Source organism: Hirundo rustica, chromosome 4 (genome assembly GCF_015227805.2).
Source record: "Hirundo rustica isolate bHirRus1 chromosome 4, bHirRus1.pri.v3, whole genome shotgun sequence".
Taxonomy (NCBI): Eukaryota; Metazoa; Chordata; class Aves; order Passeriformes; family Hirundinidae; genus Hirundo; species Hirundo rustica.
The window spans coordinates 49,689,617-49,711,379 of NC_053453.1; the positions used below are offsets into that span (position 1 = coordinate 49,689,617).

Genomic DNA, 21,763 nt, shown 5'->3' on the forward strand with positions numbered 1-21,763 from the left:
ATTTACTCCCTGAGTTATACAAAGATATTTCTCAAAACTTTTTCTGAGGGCTTTGGAGAGACAGCAGAGGAATATCATATTATTCAGGGATATGATACCCAGGTTATCTGCTTCCTGACAAGGAACAGTTTACACATTCCAGGTTCTTTTAGTACCCATCTGCATAAGGGTCAGAGCCATACAGTAATGAAGAGAGGATAAAATAATCTGTACAGACTGTAAGGCCACAAAGTATCTTTTGCTCCTCTGACTTAATAAAATTACAGATTTTTATCTGCTTTTTAAAATGGGACACTTGTCTTTGGAAGAGGTTAGTGTTTTATCCTTACTTACTGTATTAAAAAAGGCTTGTGATCAGTATTGTGCATACAGATTGGTAAATCAGATGCTATCAAGAGTTTACGCTGATAACGCACATGGAAAGATGCTGTAGCTCCAACTGCCTATAAAGCATTACTATGGCTTTAGATAGTTAACAATGAATATCCAGGGTGAGTAAAAGTACCTTTGGTTTTGTCCTGTTCTCCTGTCACTTTGTTTCCATTCTGTTTAATAATATCTGGTTACATATGCAGTCCCCAAATTTATAGTAGAATGTCAGTCAGATAAAATCCCACCTCTTATACAAACAGCAAACCTTTGGAAAGGGATGAAGTATTCTTCCTACTGCTGGAACATCAGCAATTCAATTTCCTGACCTTGTGGAAGCAAATGCACATTGGGTTGTGTAAGTAGTACACAGAAGAAATCCAGTTATAGAGTAATAGAAGAGTAACATCCTCTCCCAGGCGGAGGAAAACATGCTCACATCAGTCAGTGGCAAGGACATGCTTCCCACTGCCCAATTCCTTAGGGTAACAGATTGCAACAGCTGCCAGGTTAGCTGCTTTCTGTTAGGCAAGAGCTCCAAACCAACCACACCCAGATTTTACATTACTTCTCCTCCACGAGGAATCTCAAGGTAAAGAACTATGTTTCCAGTAATCATCTTTCAATGAAAATTCCACAGTTTAGTTTTTCAAATTTCATATGAAAATAATGTCTGTGAAAGATTAAAAATTGTTCTGAACACTTTTAAAAGGGCATTAATAGACACAGAGTTTTTTAAGTCCTTGAAAAACATGGCTACGCATAAGACTAAGAATGTTAGAGCATATAGAATATTCCCCCTAGATTAAATTCACAGACAGCATATAAAATAGCACATGACTACGCAGAATTAAGGTTTTTGACATGAAGTCACAAGGCACTTTGCTACACCTGAACACAGAGGTACCAAAGACAAAGCATGTGCCTACAGTTTTCCTTCAGCAGGACAGTGATCAAGGACAGCCACAAGAGAAGATGAGTGTGAACACGAAGCAAAAGAAAACTTGTCTCCTCCTACCAGTGCACACCTCTGCAGAGGCCTGAGACTGCCAAAGTGCAGAGTCCTGAGACTGCCAAAGATGAGGAAGCCACATCCTTGTGCCTTGCATACACTCCTACATTCATCCTACTCTAAAAAAGCCACAGGGTTTGTAGGTTGAGATTAACATCTTTTATTAAACCAACACACATAATGAATTAGAATATTGGTCTAACACAAGGTACTATCTCTGCATCCAAAATGATGCTACTTCTGCAGCCCTCATCTTGGACAGGTATCAGGATGACAAAGTCTAACACTTTAAAAATTCAGTAATTACTCACTGATATATTAAAAGTCCTACTTATAACTTACATTCAGCACTTGATACAAAACTACTGTCCCAAATTTTTATCACCATTAATGATAAATTTATCCTAGAGTGTGCATAAAAATTAAAATTACTAGCAATTTACCTTGTTATTCTCAGTGAACAGCAAAAGGAGAAACATTGATTGGTAAGTAAATAGACTAAAATGAACTACATCAGGGCAGAGAAAACCAATAGCTGAGGGGGTGAGAGGGGTAAAAGATCTTTAGGATATTCTTGGAACACGCACATTCTAAGTTATCCACTATAGCAAAGTCTTTTCAGACAAGATAAAATGAACCCCGCCCCCCCCCCCCCCCAAAAAAAAAACCAAAAAACCCAACACCACAACCAGAGCCTTCAGCATATTACAACTGAGCAGTAAAATAAGCATCTTGCATCAGTTTAAATGGGATCAAAAATCCCTGAAGTATCTATTATACAGTCATTACAGTGTCTGTAATAGGCAGCATTATCATTGCTGAACATCTCAACAACAATCAAAGCTTTCTATTTAAACGTGTTTATAAATCTCACATTTGCTCTTTTCTTACAGATCAACACAAATTTGGGTATAGGTGGCAAAATTCATTACATACAGGAATGTAAATAATGCCCAGTATTTTAGGCAGAACTGCAGTGGTGTATAGTTAGAATACCTTATCACTATGCACTTTGCACAGAAAAAAAATAACTTAGCTTAAAAACGAAAAGTTTACTTCTCTCCACAAAACATTCAGGATCTGCTTCTTAACTTTCATCAACCTTTAAAAGCAATTTTGTCTTTCAAAACAGTTATCTTATGCTAATTATCTATAAAAGGACTATGATGTAGAATTGAACATATAAGTAGCCTTTCCCCCACCTTTCAAAAAAGTTTACACTTGTTACAAATGTTACACTTGCATTTTTAGACAAAGACAATATTATTACAGATGTAATTCACTGATAAATTATATTGGAGGGAAAAAACCCACAACAGAAAACACCTTTTAATGTTCGACAATTCAAAAAAAAAAAAAAACAACCCAAAAATAGTACTAAACAAACAAAAAGCTCACTCAAACACTTCCTTTACAGCATTCTGTAGAGGTTTACAAACACATGTATTCATATATCAATCCCTAATTAGTTCTACTTTGCAAGTGCCATTAAACCCCCACAAGTCTTAAGAGTCAAAAGAGTGATTACTGTCCAGTGCTTTGTTTTTAAAGGAAATAGAAATCCTAATGCGCTGAAAAATTACATGTCCTTCATATTTCATCTAAGAGCAATACTAACATAACAACGGGTTAGTTTAAAAACACTTTTCTAATTACTCAAACAGAATTCCCAAGCCTGGGAAAGAATATCTGCAAAATCTAGAATAACTAATATAAAGGACATTATCTATTGGTACAATGCAAAGATGAAGATAATTGCTTTGACCAGATTTTCCTTCATTCTCCCAAGAGACTCTGCAGAAGATATGAAACATCATTACAATGTTCAACACTTAATTTTATCTTTCATTAAGGGCTCTATTCATAGTCCTGATCATCACACTGAACCTACCTAAAGACTAAATTCTGCCATAAGATATATCATAGTGCACTTGCAGTTTTAAATTGGGAGAAATTATTCTGGATTATCAAAATTGAGCTTTTTAGACAACAGAAGTAAAGTACATTTCTCCTCCTTTCTAAGTAGACACAACTACAGAAACAAACATTTAACCAAATACAGTGTTGCTGGTATTCCTGGGGCTTTGGACAGAACTACCTAATCTGAAGGACAAACAAGAAAAACCTTACAAGGGAGACTAGAATAAAAACACCCACAACCACCCCACATACATACAATTCAGCCCAACTTCAATACTAAATCACTTTTATTCCAACACTCTCAGCCTGACTACTGTGGAAGTGAAACGTCAGCAACTGCAGTACCATGGACAGTGTATGGAAAAGTTGACAGAATCCTAGACTAAGCTGAGTTGGAAGGCATCTGTCAGGATCATTGAATTCAACTCCTGGCCCAGCGCAGGACACCTCACGAGTCACACCATGTGCCTGAGAACATTGTCCAAATGCTTCCTGAATGTGCCACTGACATCTGTGTACTCCACACAGTCTACCCCTTCCATTGAAAAAGACATCACCCTCATCCTCCCCACACCTCTTCTGCCCAGCCTATCCCTCCTAAATAGCCTGCAACCATCTGACAGGGCACTCCAATAACAAGACTCATCCCACCGAGTTTCACTCATGCCAATATCAAATTTCTGGGACTGGGCCAAAGCTTGGAGCTAGTCTTGGTTGTTCCTCATGCTGCCTGCATTGGTGTAGAAACATTTCAGGTGTGGTACTTTGTAGACAAACACCTCCTGAAGCACATTGGAGGATGCCATTAATGCTCATTTCCTCAAGTTTCAGCACACCATCCCACTGCTCATCACTGGCAAGCCTGGTATTTTCCCATTCCCTTTTGAGCATTACATCACTGAGTTTTTAAGCAATCACCTTGAACTTTAGGAAGATAAACATCTTATGTCAGTGCAAGAGATTCAGAGATTCTGCATTACATTCATAAGCTTCAATATTTACATCAAGGAGTACCTTTAAGTTTAAATAAATTTTCCTGCATTTCCACTGAAGCCACACTAAGTGCTTTAAGCCTGTTAACATCGAATCACAGAACAGCCGGGATTAGAAGGGACCTTAAAGATCATCTAGTTCCAACACCCCTGCCATGAGCAGCGACACCTTTCACCATAGATCAGGTTGCTCAGAGCTCCATTCTTCCTGTCCTTGAGTATTTCTAGGGATGGGGCATCCACAGCTTCCCTAGACAACCTGTGCCAATGCCTCACCACCCTCACAGTAAAGAATTTTTTCTAAAATCTAAGCTAAACCTCTCTCAGTTTGATTGTTGCTATATGATGCTGAATAAAGTCCCTCTCCATCTATTTTCTAGGTTCCCTTCCGGTACCATAAGGCTGCAATCAGGTCACCCCAAAGCCTTCTCTTTCCTGGTCTGAATAATCCAAGTTCTTTCAGCCTTTACTCAGAGAGGAGATGCTGCATCCCTCTAAACCTCTTGGTCACCTCCTCTGGACCTTCTCTTGCAGGTCCATGTCCTTCCTGTGCTGGGGACCCAGAGCTGGATGCAGCACTGCAGGTGAGCTCTCACCAGAGCAGAGCAGAGCAAAGGGGCAGAATCCCCTCCCTCACTGTGCTGCCTGAGGGCTTTGGATGCAGCCCAGGATACAATTGGCTTTCTGGGCTGAGTGCACAGTGCTGGGTCATGTCCAGCCCCTCAAATCCTTCTCAGCAGGGCTGCTCTTGATCTGTGCATCCCTTAGCCAGTGTTGATACCTGGGATTGCCCTGACCCAGGTGCAGGCACCTTGCACTTAGTCTTGTTAAGCCTCATGGGAGTTTATAGGCTCACCACTAATTTTTAGCTTCAAGCTCTAACAGGGGCAACTTTATACTCATGAAATAGAGTATGGTTATAGTTTTTGCTAGAGATTCACAGAATAATTCCGACCAGAAAGGATCTCTAGGGTTCTCTATTCAACCTCCTTCTCAAACCAAAATCAGCAAAGTAAGTCTATATTACACTGTGCTTTATCAAACTGGGCATCAAAATATGCAAAGCTGAACACTGCAGAACCTCTTTCACCAGTTCCAATAACTGTCCTGAATACTCCATAGAGAGTCTTCATCTTAAATGAAGTTATTTTAAGGCATGCCTGCCATCTCTTGCCTGCTTTCCACACCACTCTAGCAAGTTTGGCTCAGTATTCTCAATAGCATGCCCATAGATACTCCAACAATTAGTTCCTCCTGTTTCCCACAGTCTTTTCTAGAGACTGAGGATGCATTTCCCTAACAGCAGACAAGAATTTTAGCAAACTTACTTCTTACACACATCTGCTCGATTTAAAGTCTTCTAACACAAAGTTTTGATGCAAAGCAGCTGTTACCTTTATCCCTGCACTTCCCCAGATACAACTGCAGGAACCTCATACTAAAATCTGTTCTAGTACAAGCTAAACTGAGTTATACACTGCCTTTCTGGGCTCACTATAACCCCTCTCTATGATATACATCAACCCTAAAGAGAGCATCTCCTGTTCAGCCTGCAGCTCTGTTTCTAAACTATAATTAAAAATTATGGATGAACTTTGAAAGAAAACCATACAGTTGAATGAAGAGTTATAGTTTTACAAGCTCATATTTATACACACACAGATACTTACAAAGAAAATAAGATGCCCTGAACTGAAGGGGAAAGAAAAGACCAAACCAACAACCAAGCCTCAGAGATCAGAAATATATCACGGAGGAGAATAAAAGTACATTATTAGGGCTGCTGTCTAAACAATTGCTGGTTTAGGCAAAAACCAACAACAACAAAAGAAGTAAAAACATTAATGAAGATACCACAAGTACTCCAGTACCTGGAGCTAACTCCTGGTAAGGTATAGTATCCTACCAACAATTACAAACAAAAGTTCCTGTATCAGTCTTCCCCCCAGTCCTCCTACGTTACTTAAACAGTAAGATATTTCAGGACAGCAACAGCTCTTTAGAAAAAGTCCCACACTCTTTGACAAAGCAAATAACATCAGGAATTATTAACCACTGGAAAATTCCCAGCATGACTAGTCAAGAAATCCCAGACACAAGGGAAGGGGTGAAGAAGAAGAAATGTATTCCAAAGCTTTATATACTTCCTATCAGCAAGTGAGATGTGTTCCAGCACTTCTCAAAAGAGAAGGCTGGGGGTGCTACAGCTACTGGAAGCAGTGATCCTTCCTTAACAGAAAAAAAAAAGCAATCTTCTCCACAGACCTCCATATTTCTCCAGAAAACCGACATTCTGTATTTCACTCACAGCTGAAGGGGAGCAAATATGTCAGAAAAAAAAGTCTGTACTCCTCATCCAGCGCCTATTAAAATAATCCATACAAATAAAATAAACACTTGCACAGGCTTAAAATCATTCTTCAGAGTCCTTGAGAAACTACCAAGAAATACAGGGAACAAGGAGGATTTGATCAGCCTCTTCAAACTCATCCTAAAACTTGTGAGACAGCAGCCACTGCCCCCAGATTCACTCTCAGCCATTCACACTCAGTATCTTTAGTCACAAGTGGAAAAAAGCAAAATTGACTTTTGCAAAATGTGACATTTGCCCGTCAATACATAGTGAGGGGAGGCAAGTCAGTTTAAGCCACAGGTTTAAATGAACACTGGATAATTGCGAGACAACATTATTAGCTGAATAACTAACTGGGGTGCCCAGCATAACAAAGAAGAAACTGTTTCAGTAGGTGCAGAGAAGGGTCACAGAGAGCAGAAGCTGAGGTTATCCAGCCTGCAGAAGAGAAGGCTCCAGGGAGATCCAGATAGCAGCCTTCCAGTATCTAACAGGGGGCCTACAAGAAGTATAGAGAGGGACTCTAACAGGAATCAAAGTGATAGACAAGGCATAAAAGTTTTGAACTGAAAGAGGGTAGATTTAAATTAGACGTTAGGAAGAAATTCTTCACTACGAGCGTGGTGAAGCACTGGAACAGGCTGTCCAAACATGCTGCGGATGTCCCATCCCTGGAAGTGCTCAAGGCCAGGCTGGATAGGGCTTTGAGCAAGCTGGGTGAGTGCAAGGTGTCCACGCCCATAGCAGGAGTGTCAGAGTGAGATAATCTTTTAAGGTCCTTTCCAAACTAAACCATCCTGTGATCTATGAACTTGTCTATACTTTCCACTTTAAACCTAAGTCAACAAAGAAATGCATTAGAACTTAATTGCATTTAGGTGGTGCTCAAGGCAGAAAACCAAAATACTGCATATTAAGGCTGTGATCCTACATACATTTAGGTAGTAAACTTTACCCAATGGAATAGACCTATTGATGATAATGTAGTTAGAGAACACGTTTCAAACAGAGAAACATGGGCTACATTTGTAATATTAGCTCCAAAAATACAAGTTTTACTACAACAATTCCCTACCACGAGCACCGCTGTTACACAATATGAAAGTCTTAATATATAAATACACAAGGCACAGTGGAACTCTAAAGATACAACAGGAGTCTAATACATACAAACCCACATCCACTTTAAAGTGATTACAGTTACACCAAGGTACCTACACTTAGAATTTTTCAAGAGTGAAAAAGTAAGTAAAGCATTAGCCCCTGTAGCCAATAATTGCAAAGCCCGATGGAAAAATAAATGAGCGAACCATTTCAGCTTTTTCTTGATGTGTATCTGGGATGTAAAGTCAATTCCAAATATAGCACATGTCCTGCGCTTAAATTTGTGGCACTATCTGAAAGTAGGTGGAAATGAGGACTGTGGCTTATTTCTTGTTTCATGCTGAAAATGACAAAGGGTGACGCTTCTCTAAAATCTGAAATTCTCTAGCACACAATTCAAGGCAATAAAGTATCTCTTTTAGCAACTGATAAAACAGTTGGATAACATAAAAGGTACATCTAACTAAAATGCAAGAGCAAATAAATCCAATGAGCTATCTGTTCTATTAGCTGAAGAAAGAGATCAACTTGGAGTTCAGTATGGAAAATAAAAATACTATGCTTAAGACATCATCTGCCTCAGACAGGAGCAGGATACTGCTTTCAATAACATGCACTGACATCTGAGTCAACAGAAAATGGTAAAAACATCTACCATGTCACAGACACACTCAATCCCAGTTTGGAGCTGGTTTGGCTTCCACAGGGAATACTTAGAATTTTACTCTACTTTCCATTCTGTAATTTAAAAAATTAAATTTATTTCAAAAAGCAAACAATTCATTTAATGAGAAGCAGAGAAAAGCTTCAGAGAGCGGAAGAACCTTCTTATCACTCATACTCCACATACCTGCTAGAAATCCAAAAAGGTAGTTGCTTTGTACAATATTCACCCACATCATAAATACCCATTCCCATATATCTGGTAGACAAGCTACTACAGCCTTCTTCTGCTTTTCAGGGATACTTTCTGCATACTTGTTACTAAAAAACAAAGTTGAGAAAGATCAAGTCCTGCATTGATGGAAACACCTTTATCCCAGTGAGGAACAGAATATAAAGAACTACTTGAAGATAATCTATATGCTGTAGTAAACAAATTTTAGAGACAGACACATATAAAGCAATTTCTTAGATGAGAAAAGGGAGAACAGTGGGAAGTAACAGCATCAGCTTCCACAATTTTAAGCAGGACATGTAGAATTGGATTTATATAAATTCCTTCTGCTACCTCCACTACCTGGAGCCGCATTAACTCAGGCAGGTGAAGTTAAGGAGTCATTTGGTACATATGAAGTGCTGAATGAAATTCCAAACATTTTGTCAGACTGTGACAAATATATGCTGTAAAAAGCACACAAGTTCAAGTTGACTGCAAATACACTTGCCCAACACATCCTCTAGATGCTCTGATTTTTTAATGCTAAGGGTCAGGTCTGAGGTTTTACCAACCAAGAGCAGCTGAATACAGTTCCTTTGGAGAAGCCTAAGCCCATATGAGATGCAAACTAACCAAAACCCATAAGAAAAATCAAACAACCGCCTTAAGAGAACAAAGAACTGGCTGATAGATTTAAGTTCCTCTAAAACCAGAAGAAACAAAATACCAACTGAAGACATTAAGGATGCCTCAGAAACATTTATGCTGATGTCAGCTTTGAGAAGATGCTCTTCGATATCTGACTTTATATTTAGTAAAAAAAAACCAAAAAAAAGTGAAACAAAACCCCAAATAAAACACAGTAGTCCGTCTCCTTCCTTATACTTTCATATACCATGGTATTTTCTATGTCTATCACGAGTCTCAGGAAAAAACAGTACAATCAAAAGATGCTGCACTGCACCTCTGTAGAAGTTACCTTCACCATGCTTTCAGAGGCAGCACACACCCAATACAGAAGAAACAGCAGCTCGTACTACGCAGCTCATTTTTAAGAGTGGATGACTACAGCACTGCAAATACCAAAAGAAACCTCACTCCCTCTCACCTCATTACACCAAATTACATGTTTTTGAAAACAAATTTTCCTTCACCTCTGTCAACAGTTTAATAGATACGTGCAAAGAATTTTTTAAAAAAATTCTTCACAATAGCTAGTATTGAGTAGAGACAGAATAACCATTTGCCTCCAAATCTGCCTGTTTTCTGATTCTTCACCTTTACTTATACTCTATACAACTATGCTCAAAGAATAAAAGCCATGTGCCACTGCAGGCTTCCTTATAAAGATGGCTGCATAGTGTTCTCTTTTTGGACACTGAAGTCAAAAGCAAATACCTGGTTTCCCAGGAAAAGATACTACAGAACCAATTCTGAGCAGTTTCTGCCCAAGGTATGGTGTTTTCTTCAGACTATCACAGTCACGTGGTCACACAACACAGCTGGCTCTCAGCAAGTTTCACTGTGCTATGTATTCATACTGTAGTAACCAGAGGAATAGTTCTCATACAAGGTATGCCCCTGTCCCACCCCCAGAGAATCACAAGCCTCAAGTTGAATCAGAATGCGACCATACGCAAAAAAATTAAGACATTAATGTCCCTAAAATGGCTCAATGAGAGGAGGAAGCCATTACACCGGTGAAAACATGAGCATGGACATACCTTGAGGCATGGTTACAATTATAACTACTATTCAAGAATGAATGAGTAGTTTCATTCAAATGAAACTCTAATTCAGACAGATGATAACACCACCCATGTGCAGAAGACAGCCTGATATAAGAGCTGCTATTTCCTTAAACTTCCCAGCTGTTCTTCCATATTTTCAATGTACACCAACAGTTATGTAAAGGAAAACCAGCAATCATCTTCTGGTTTCAGACTTACCACCTATGTTCTAGAACCAGTTTGCCACTAACTGTGAAACTGCATTAATATGTTAAAAACATGCTTTACTAAATGAAAGGATTAGCAAAGGAGCTTTCAAAGACGGGAGGAAGCTCTAACTTCTCTAACACGGTTCCTCAGTTATAAACTACTTTACCCTTTACCTAGGATGAAGTTTCATAAAAGGGAAGATTTCCTTCTTAGGAAGAGGGATCCATTATGCTAAATGATCAACAGAAACACATGCAAGAAGGTTTGTTCAGAGGAACAGCAATTACATGATAAATGGCAGTAAGATTAAGTCACTAGACAAATTGGATTAATGCCACTGGGCCTCCCTCACTTAGACCAGTGTATTTAGCATAATTTCAGGAGTTTAGGGGTCCCTACAGTTCACACTGATTGAAGGAAATGCATTCAAATTAACTATTGGGCATGCTGACCTATAAACACTAATTTTGACCTAGCAAGTTTTGGCCTTTTATTTTATGCTAGTTTAAGAGCTCTCAGGGGACAGACACATTTTATGAATGAGATACTGAAGATTAATTCTAGATTTCATTCAATTTAAAAAAAAAAAAAAAAGCAGCACATGTCATGAAGCAGGAGTTATTCAAAGACAGGGAATAGTTTCTACTTCTGCAACATCCAACAGCCCAAGGTAATATCTACAGCTCATAGAGAAGCTTTAGGTCTTTAACTGACAGGCACAGCCACAGCTACACATACTTCATTCCTCATACCTGGAGAGAAGACAGAAAAAGACAAAAAAAATATCTGAATGCTTTCTCCCCACACCTAGTGATGATTGCTATGTGCTTCAACCCTATCCTGTTTTTCTATAATTCTAGGCTGTAGTAGAAAAACTCTGAACAACAGCCACCACATGCTTACCTATCTGGGACATAACCTTCATCAAACTTCTATCACAAACTCCCTCAGGTAGGCAGTTCCAAAGCACATACAAGTATAATTACTTCCTCCCAGTCCTACACTCAAATTCTATTGTTCTTTTTTAAGATGGCAACCTACTGTAACAGGTAACAAGAGACAGGTTTAGAAATAACAAAACCACTCCACTTGCAAGTACAGTATTTCACACTCAAGGCGTCTTAGCTCATGTATCTTGCAATTTAAAATTAATATACACTATGAAAGCAGTTTCCATATTAAATCCATAGCGGTGAAAGCAACTTTAAACCAAAATATGACATGAATCTTGCTTTCAAATAAATCACATCTGTTGAGTTCAGTGTTCCTGAAACAAATTAACCTGAAAAATTGTTAGCAGTGTATTTGATCCTACAAGGAGTAGGATTCCTACCCTTTTAGTTACTACTTTTGTGTATTGAATCTTATTTGGAAGAAAAAGTTTAAGAACATCCACACTGGGAAAAAATAAATGCCCCTTCTGTTAAGCAAGGAAAATATTAGATCTTAGCAGTCTGAAACATAAGCACTCAACTACAATAAAAGCCTAAAAAAGGGCCAAAGTAAAACCTGGGATGAAGCACTAATTGGAAAATCACAGTACACATGTCTATCACATTTCCTGGCCATCCCTACAAAGCTTGTGTGATTCTGTCCCAAATTTGAAGAATGCATTAGAAGTGAAGACAGAAATGTGCTGCCATTTTTGCACTTTCACTTAATTTTTTTTGAAAAAACAAAAAACCCAAACCCTGACAACACAAAAACACCACCCCAAATTTCTAGTGCTAATAATTGATACTTGCAATCAAATACAAAATATTGCAATATCACCTTCCAGCAATGAAAGACTGCTAAGCTGAGAAAAGTAAAATACTCAAAGCCCAGAAAGGGACAGTACAAGAACCCGCACTACAACAAGGGACCCTCCATCTCACAACAAAGATATGCAGAAGTACAATTACTTTACAACAGATTTTGTAGTCAATTGAAACCCACTTCATATTAGGCATCTATTGCTCTCAAGACAACAGTGAGATAGAAGAAACAGATGCTGGGATCATAGTATGTTAGAAAGCAACTCAGACAGATGAAGTTTTCCCTCCTTCCCTTGCAAGTGAACAGAACCAGATCAAATAAGACAGCATCGATCAGAGAGCAAGCCTTAGCAAAGATCCAAGCTCCCTTTCCACCAAGTTCAGTAGTATGTTCACTTGATCTCTACATCCACCTTTATTTTTAATGATCAGTGACTAAAAGATAAACAAGAATACTTCTTAGGCTGATCCAAACCTATTTTTCCCCAATCTGAAAACCAGCAACAGATGAAATACCTTAATAAAAATACACTAACGACTGATTAATTATTATGAAATCAACACTAACATATTCTGCTCCAGAATAAAAACACAGTACATAGCTTTCAGGATACACAGAAAAGGACGAGAAGTGTCATTCTCTTGACCTGTACTTGTCATTTCGATGCAGGCCTCCTCAAGTTGTTAAAGCACATGCATGAGATCTATAAATACCTTATTTTATACATACATGTTTAGAAAACACTTGCAAGCTCCATTTAAATGATGACAGACTCCTACTAGAAATAACTTGGAGTTGTCAAGTTCTCAGAAGAGCCAAGGAAGGAAATGAAAGAAAACACATCACAAAAAAACTTAGTTATCTTAGTAATATGTGGAAATCACTAGTTTAAACACTAATTCTTCCCTGTGAGCTGAGGCAGCCAGTCCAATAACAGCTAACCAGAAACCAAAACCATATATTCTGAATATTCACTAAATTTGTATAATCTTGAATGCAATTCTGAAATAAGGAAACGATGAAGATTCCTTTTTCAAACTCATACAAGAAAAATGCCATCTGACATAACCAAGCACATGTGACAGAAAAAACCACCAGTTTGGTAAAAACATGCATCTAACTGATCCAAATAGTCTAATGCAAAAACATATATATGCTTTTACTTAGAGATGCTATATTCATATTTCCTGCTAGACACTTGCACTGCCCTCCCAATTTATTTACAGGACGAACCAGGTCAGAGCAGCAGCTCAAGCCATGCCAAATCATTTGCTGCTATACATAAATATTCCAAGTCTGGAAAGTGTTTGCAGTTGTTAAAATGTTACCAAATGTTAACCAACTTTCTGAAAAGAATAAATTCAAAGACTATTCTCCAAGAAACAAGAGGGTGGCACAGAGGGATGGGGACTTTATTCATAAAGCTTTAGCTTCTCACACTGTTACCACCCAATAAAAAGGGGATGGAGCAGTTAGAAAGATACATACCGAAGAAGAAAAAAATAGAAAGCATGAACATCTTTAAAGGGAGAAAGCATTCTGGACATTGAAGCAAGGTAAATTATGCAGTCTTTCACATATGCACTTACTCAAGTTATCTCAGTGATACAGCATAACTGCAAGTGAGACAAGAGGTGGTTTGTACAACCTAAGGCACTATTCACCGTGTGAAAGTTGAGGAACCCTTGACCCTTAGCAATCTTGCTGAGCAAGTAATTTTCTTTCTGCATGTGTTAAGGCCTGTAAGATCAGCCTCATCTTACCAGAGCAACCAAGGCCCAAGATGCAATCTGTGATCAGCCACTTAACAGTTAGCTGCGCTTACAGAGCGGTCTATTCGAAATAATCTCATTTATTTCAAAGAGGCAGGTGAGATTTTGAGAAATAATTGCCAGAGTTAAGCCTTCAGGGCCCATACTTAGGATCTCGGTCAGAGCTATTTCAAAACCATTTAACTCACAAAGAATATCCTAACTTCTATGGACAACAGCCATGAAGGAAAACATGTAATTCTACATACAGATTATTTTTAATTAAATAAAAAAAGTCATGTACTTGTGTAAACTCTCTCAGCAGCCTTTTTAACCCAAGTTTTTATTTAGCGGGCACTCTAAGGATGTTCTTAAACTTTCTGAGGTACTGAGAAACTAACAGAGGACTATTCCTGACAGACACTCACCACCTCTGTGAGTGAGTGTCTTTTTCTCTGTAAAGAGAAAACCTGTTAGGATCCTCTAACACTCCTAATTTTAAAAGCTAACAAAGAGGCACCTGAAGAAACATGCAAATCAAAAGAAGACATTATTTTATCACTGTATTCTCCCTTTCCAAAACAATCTTTTCCCCTAAAATGAACTTAGTTTGCAATTCAGCCAAGTTCAACTGCCAAGCATTTCTAAACATTTGCATGTGTTCATCTTGTTTATGGAATGGAAACTCTATCACAGAATTCCAAAATCCTAAGATGCAGCACAGCTGAATCCCAGACCATGAGTTAGATCACTACATTATTACAGAGATGCTAAGAAACTAGCAGTATATTTGACTATTTGTAGGCCATCTGAAACTAATTCACCCTCTGGAGTCAAACAGCTGTTTTATTCCCTGCTCTTCATAAGCCTGTATTTTATTTTTTCCCCTTTCCTTTTTAAGCAGTGAAAGGGGCTAGAAAAAATTTCATTCATCTACATACTCATCTTTCAGTATGTGTCCTCTTCTATTAGTGCCAGACACCATGTTTACATGAAGATGAAGTCAAAGTACAGGGGTGTTCAAGTCAAGACATTTCAAAACTAAACCAAAATACAGACAATTAAAACACAGCAAGTTAGAAACCTGTACGAGCTCAGTAAACATGTGACTGGCCAACACTAACAACTAAAACTTTTGGACAGGAGTAAGCCAACATCTGCAGGTCTAGAATTTCCACAGCTTTAACCAGCTGATAGGTTTTGCTTACATTAACAAATGCTCTGGAGAGAATTGCTGCTCCTATGAATGGCATACTTGGTATTACCACCCTGAGAGAAGCATACAAGCCATGTACAATTAAATCCTTTCGTGTATGGTAATAAAGCATTTAACATAGTTATCTAGTGTATTTTCCCTCCCCTTTACTGTACAGACAAAGGTATCGGCTGCTCACTTTTAAACTGGCAGGTAGAGCTGTAGGACCGTAGCTAGAAGCAGGATGAGCACCCATATACAGCCTTGTCATTTGCTTCTGCTAATGCACAAAATAGAAAGAGCTTCTAGGATTTTGCAAGCAGGAGACAGAAAGTTACATACCGGTTATTTTACTGACAGACAAATCTCAGGAGGTTGCACGGACTGTCCAAAATAACACCAAAATTAAGAGGCTGCCATTCACCATCTGTTTGCCTCTCCCTCAGAAAAAAACTGCATATCCCAAGAAGAAATGGAGCCATGCTCCAGGGAAGAGGAAGAAGGGGAGAGAGGAAATTTCCACGCAAATTCTAAGTGAATCACGCCGCGATGCCCGCGCCGGCCTGCCCCGGCAAATGCGAGCGGTTCCGGGGCCACTGTCCCTCCGCCACCCTGGCCGGTGGCTCGGCCCGGCCCAAGAGCTTCCCCGCGCCGGAGGGGGGTGGGGAGCGAGGAGGAAAGAAATACAGCCTCCTCCGGGCAGCGACACGGAGGGAGCCCCTTCCTCGGCGCCCCCGGGGAGGAAGAGCTGCCCGCTCGCCCCCGGCGCCCTCCCCTCACGGCCCGGTGCCCTCGGCGCCCGGCAGCGGCCCGGCGCGCCCTCCCGTCGCCGGGGCTGCACCGGCGGGTGGGCTGCGGCCTGCGCCGTCCCAGTGAAGCCTCGGCGCTCTCGTAGTCAGAGCGGCCCGGCTCCCCCCCGCCTCCTCCTCGCCTCTCCTTCCCTCCCTCCTTCCCTCCCCGGCCCGGCCTTCAGCTCGCACTCACCCGCCTTCCTCCTGCCTGCCCGGCCCGCGGTGCGTGTGCGCGGCTCTCCCTCTCAGGCTGCCCGGCGCGGCGGGGGCGGCCGGGTGGGTGACTGAGTGAGCGTGTGGGAAAGGAGGCGAGGGGAAAAGGAGGAGAAGGGTGGGGAGGGAAGGAGAGAGGCGGCGAGGAAAGAGAGAAGCGGAGGGGAGAAACCCGCAGCGGCGCTCCTGGGACGGGACGTGCGGCGGCGGCCAGTCAGGCGCTCGGGCGGCTGCTCCGACGACCTTTACGCGAGGGACGGGCGATCTCCTAGCTCAGGGCGCTCCGCTGCCAGCCCGGCCACCATCTTACATTGGGGAGACTTGCCCCAGACACCGCCTCCGCTGCGCGTGCGCTGCCGGCAGTGGGCGGGGAGCGGCGCGGGAGGGGAAACGGGGCGCGACGGCAGCAGCCGCGACGGCGCGGGGCACGAAGGGAGTTGTAGGCGTCGGCCGTGGCCCAGGCAGCGCGGGAGGAGAGGGAGGCGCTGGCCACACCGGCCCTAGCCGGAGCGCGTCCCCCTAGCCGGAGACCTGAAGCTCTCCGCCGGGTAGGGCCGTCCCACCGCCCTGTTCCGGGGAGTCCCCGCCCGTAAACTCCCTGCAACTTCAGCCACCTGTTGCTGGACGTTAAACCGCAAGGTTTTCAAGCACGGGGATGATATATATATATATTTTTAAATTTATTTATTATTATTATTGTTTTGGTTTTTTTTCTGTCATTGGTGTTGCTTTACGGTTTTTTTTCACCCTGCCGGGTCGAAGCGATCCCATGTACCTCCCCGTCGGACTTTGCCGGTTGTCGGCTACAACATCAGTGACTGTGCTGTGCTGTGACCTCCCAGGAACACCTGACGCGGCTGTCAGCGGCTCGGTCGGGGCCGGACGGGGCTCCTGCGAAAGCCACGGGCAGCTCTGCCTCACGGCGCGTCCGGCCCCTCGCCCGCGGAGGGGACCCCCGCGCCGCCTCCCACATCACCCTTCTCTTCTTTCGCTTTACTCTCACTTTTTATTTTGTATAAACTCAGAGGAACTATATTGCTATCCCCTCTTTCTGCCACAGACACCCTGAGTCATGGACCTTTTCAAATTGCACCCGTATCCCTCTCATTTTCCTGTGATCCCCGATCCTGCACGAAAGACCTCATCACCGCGGCTAACAGGGTGTACTTTTACTCATCGCCTTTATAGCTCTCTTGTGGCTTTCCTGCCCTGGCATCCTTAGCTCTCCAAACAGACAGCCTCATAGGTGTTTAATTGTCAGTTATCTCCTTCTGTGCACTACCTATTACTACTTTTGCCATGATAGTATTCACCTGAGAATTTTACTTATTTCAGCAATTGATGAGACAAAGAGGTGTTCATCACCAAATGCACTGGCACAACTATTACATTTAATGGTATGGTTTTATTCTTCTTTACTTTTGTTTCTTAGTTTGAAGTATTACACTAGTGCAGCTCTGTACAATATGCCTGTTCTACTAACAGTGGAATTTGTGTTGACATAGCTTATCTCCTTCCTAAAACAAGTTAATGTTAACTTGTGCATATTAAATTTTAGACTGATATATGTATATCCTCCACGGGAAAGTTCTAAAAATTAACTTTACTGCTTCTTGCTGTAGGCAAGACCCAGGTCTGTGTAAAAAGATATGCTGTCTTCAGCAGTAGTCTTGACACATGAACTCAAAAGCAATGCTATTCAGAAAACAAAACATAAAATGGAATGTAAACAACTATTTAAGTGAGAAATTCTGTGTTTCTCTGCATATAACTTAGACTGTAACATATTAATGTAAAAGTAACTAGTTAGTATATGCTAATCAAATTCAGGTGAATGTGTGTATATAACAATGTATTTTTCAAAAACTTTTTTTATTTTTACATTTTCCTATCAACTGATATATAAACCATTAGGTTCCAGAAGTATACCCACTATGTAAGTATCTTATATAAGTAATTAATTGTTGACACACCTAATACCCAGCAACATTTCCTGTTGAATAAAACCAAGTACTCTGACTTGGAAAGAAAGGTTTAAAATAATATAACTAAAAGCTGCAATTTTGAGTCAGAATTGAGACTGTTAAGTGAATTCTGTGACTTCTTTTAATTCAGAATTAAGGAGTTTTTCCCTTAGTAGAAGTTTGTTCAAATCACTTTGCTGAGACCTGCATGGACAGATAGCAGCAGCATCCGATATTAATGCAGGAAAAAATCTACATGGCTGAAAACTACTCTGGGTGATGTTACCAAAAGTTATCCGTAGCCCTGCTTCCACCTCTTCTTTAATCTGGTAAGAATAATTCACTTGGCCAATGTGTGACCATTTAAAAAGTTTAAGATGTCCTTAAATTAATTATTTTATTACTTTTAAATAATTGTAATGCTTTCATAAGGTTACTTAACCTAATTTTGACACCTTATTTACTTTTGGAAATGTTTGGGTTTCATTTGTTTTGAATGGGTCTGATAACTCAGCAGGGCTGTTTCTAAGAAATTATTTCCATGTTTATAAAGAAAAGCTTTTGGAATACATTTTCTTGGAAATAACCAATATGCACTAGCTGGAGTAAAAATGTCTATTCATCTGATTTATATATTGTGGTTCAACCCCCAGTTCCCTGACATTTGTTGCATATGCACTGTCATGCATTGATTCACACTATGTACTGGGAAATTGTTCTCCCAGGCAATGATCCACAGTCACTGTCTTGTGGAACAAATATGGGCACCTACTAGGATTCTGCAGTTTGGTGTGAAGCCAAGCTATTTCCAGGATCCCTCCAGTGTTAAGCTACCATTTCAAATAGCTGCCAACCTGTTTGGAGGAAACAGTGGAGGGTCCAGAGAAAGGACTAGAGAAAGACATGATGGTGGTGTACTGATACTGGCAGAAAAGGAGGAGGTGGAGATCCCGTAAGTCCATGCCTGGCCGGGATAGAGAGTAATTATGCTGTGGCTTTAGGATGGTAAAGGTTGCAAAGCATCTGTACAGACTCCTGTTTGAATATTCAGCAACAAAGAAACAATACAGAAGCACATCTACATGTGGACTTTCTGCTCACTGGGATTGATATTCTACCAGTATGTCTACATGTATGTGCTAGAAATATTTATCACACATATATTTCACTCTGTCAGTACTGAGAAAATACTCCCAGTTTTATAAAGATTGTGACCCCAAGCTCTGCTGGCAGCAGTGGCTGAATGTATGTGCCTATATTTCAGACTGAACGTTGGGTTTCATAAATGGAAAAAAATTCTTTTTCTCAAGCTTCTGCAAAGCCTCATGGATCAATACAGAAAATTCACTGATATTATTATAGAATGATATGCAATGGTTAATAATGTGGGGTGTGTTTGGTTGGTTGGTTGGTTGGTTTTTTTGTGGTTTTGTTTGTTTGTTTGTTGTTTTTGTTTTGGTTTTTTTGTTTTGTTTTGTTTTTCTAATTCAGCCCTATTTACTGAAAGAGAAATAAGAATTGCTCGGCAGACTGCAATGGATGTTATTGATGTGTCCCTCCTTTTCTCACTCTTGGAGGTCCAAACATCTTTCTGCTTTGACTAATGATGCCTTTTACTTGGCAAATGCACTGAAGAAAGGAAATGCATGACTGTTTTGACTAACTGTAGAATAATAATGAAGGGCTTTGTTGGGAAATTAAGGGCAGGTGGAGGAGCCTTACAAACTCTCTGGTATTTGCTGCAAGTGGCAGAGGTTCACTATGTCTTGTTGGAAATCCATGAGAGGAGAAGGAGATCTCCATGCTGCTGAGGGAAACAGGATGCATGAATTGTCCTGCTCTTTCTTAAAGGAGAGAATGGAGTGGTAACAAAATGAATGCATTATAGCCAAAGATATGAGAGAGATGTATCTTTGTTATGTTTTTTAATTATTAGAGGAAAATGAGAACCTCAGTGGGATGCTTCAGCCAATTTTTTTCATTACAATCTTATTTGTTCAGCACAACTGGCACAGCACACATTATCTTCTAAGTGAACCTATCTTTGCAAATGAAAGCAGAAATCACTCCTATTTTTGGCAAAGGTGTAGTGGGGACCTCCAGGAAGCTCCCACTATTTATTAACATCAGAGTGCACTTTAAGTCGTGGCATAGCATTCTAATATTCTTCAGAGGACTGTGTTTTTTTCACAATTTACAGCAAATCTTCCTGTGTGTTATTTTTTTTTTTTTCTTTGTCCCAAACTCCTCTGAATCTAGAACACACGTCCAAGTTAACATAGGTTGTCATAAACATCCTTCCAGCTCTTTTTTAGCCTTCTGACTCCTGAGCTGAAATCCATTCACAGAATCCTTGAACTTCTCTTTCCTATCTTACTTTTCCTTTTTGATGTATTTTTTATTCATTAAGCAATCTGTTAGGCTAAAGTTCTTCATCATAATGGGGCCTTTCTTGTCACAGATAAATTACAATTATTTGTTCTTTCTGCATTGAACTCAGTGCCAATGATCATAATTTTTTATTTTTTTTTTTTAATCGGTTTTGGAATGCCATTCCCATTCCAGTTTGGGCTTCCCTAGGAAGTGGTTGTTCTCAGGGAACCCCACAGTGTGTAAAAGATAAGAAGCTTCTCTCTCTACATCTCTTTTCTGTAGAAATCCAGTGCTGGTCTTGGAACGGGAGGGAGGGAAGAAGATGCTAGGCTAATGAGAGATAGTGTTCTGCTACTGAATAGTAACAGGACTTGATTTTGCAGTTTTATGTACACCTCTGTAGCAATGTTACCTTGAAGTATGTTTCCAGGAGCTGAGAAGAAGTCTTACAGCAAAAAGGAATAGATAAATTAGAAGGATGTGCAGCATTGCATAGAAGGGTACTGAAGTATATTCAATTGCAGAAGTGAGAGAGACCATACAGAGAAACCAAGAGGGCTGCACTGCTTTGCTCTATGCATAAAAATGGAGCACAGTCTTTGCCCTGAGAACTTCTCTAACACACTCAGGTCAGCATCATGTGCACTAGAAGGGAACAGACTGTAGAGCAATTGGCCTGAATTCAAGAATTTTATATTGCTAAAGGTTTGATTACAAGTGTTTTATAATCTCAGCATTTTGAAATGCTTAATTTTGGTAATTCATCTCATAAAATGTGAAAGGAAGCCAAAGAATGCTGAACAAATTATAAACCAAAGTATATTTGCTATCACTTTCTGCTCTACTATTGCTGTTGCAATAAATATGCCTGCCCTGCAATCTGCATTCCTTTTAACTCATGGGATGCTGCCACATTATTTCAGTGGCAGGAAGAGCAGCAGCGAGCCCAGATGGGTAGCAAGCAGCACAAAGTGGGAAGACAAGATTGGCTTCTTGTTTGTGGAGCATCATGATGACTACAGTAGAGAAGGTGGCACTAAACAGATGGAAAGAGGCTCATGGTTCATACAGCTCATTTTCCCCTGCCAGTGATGACATCCGGATACCACCTGGCTTACAGTGGCAGAGTTATGACATAATATAGGATG

The 21,763-nt window shown here is 40.4% G+C and overlaps 1 protein-coding gene across 6 annotated transcripts in view; it reads right to left on the reverse strand.

The window, feature by feature from the left end:
- The window catches only part of CNOT4 (CCR4-NOT transcription complex subunit 4), a 77,694-nt gene extending 61,084 nt beyond the window's left edge, over positions 1 to 16,610 (reverse strand). For 5 of the 6 annotated variants that reach the window (XM_040062267.2, XM_040062274.2, XM_040062269.2 and 2 more), the window contains exon 1: positions 16,259 to 16,609. The gene's annotated coding sequence lies outside the window, so the exon portion shown is untranslated. Of the gene's footprint in view, positions 1 to 16,258 lie in introns of all 6 variants that reach the window. The other variant, XM_040062271.2, reaches the window with a different exon arrangement.
- Positions 16,611 to 21,763: the final 5,153 nt, after the last annotated feature.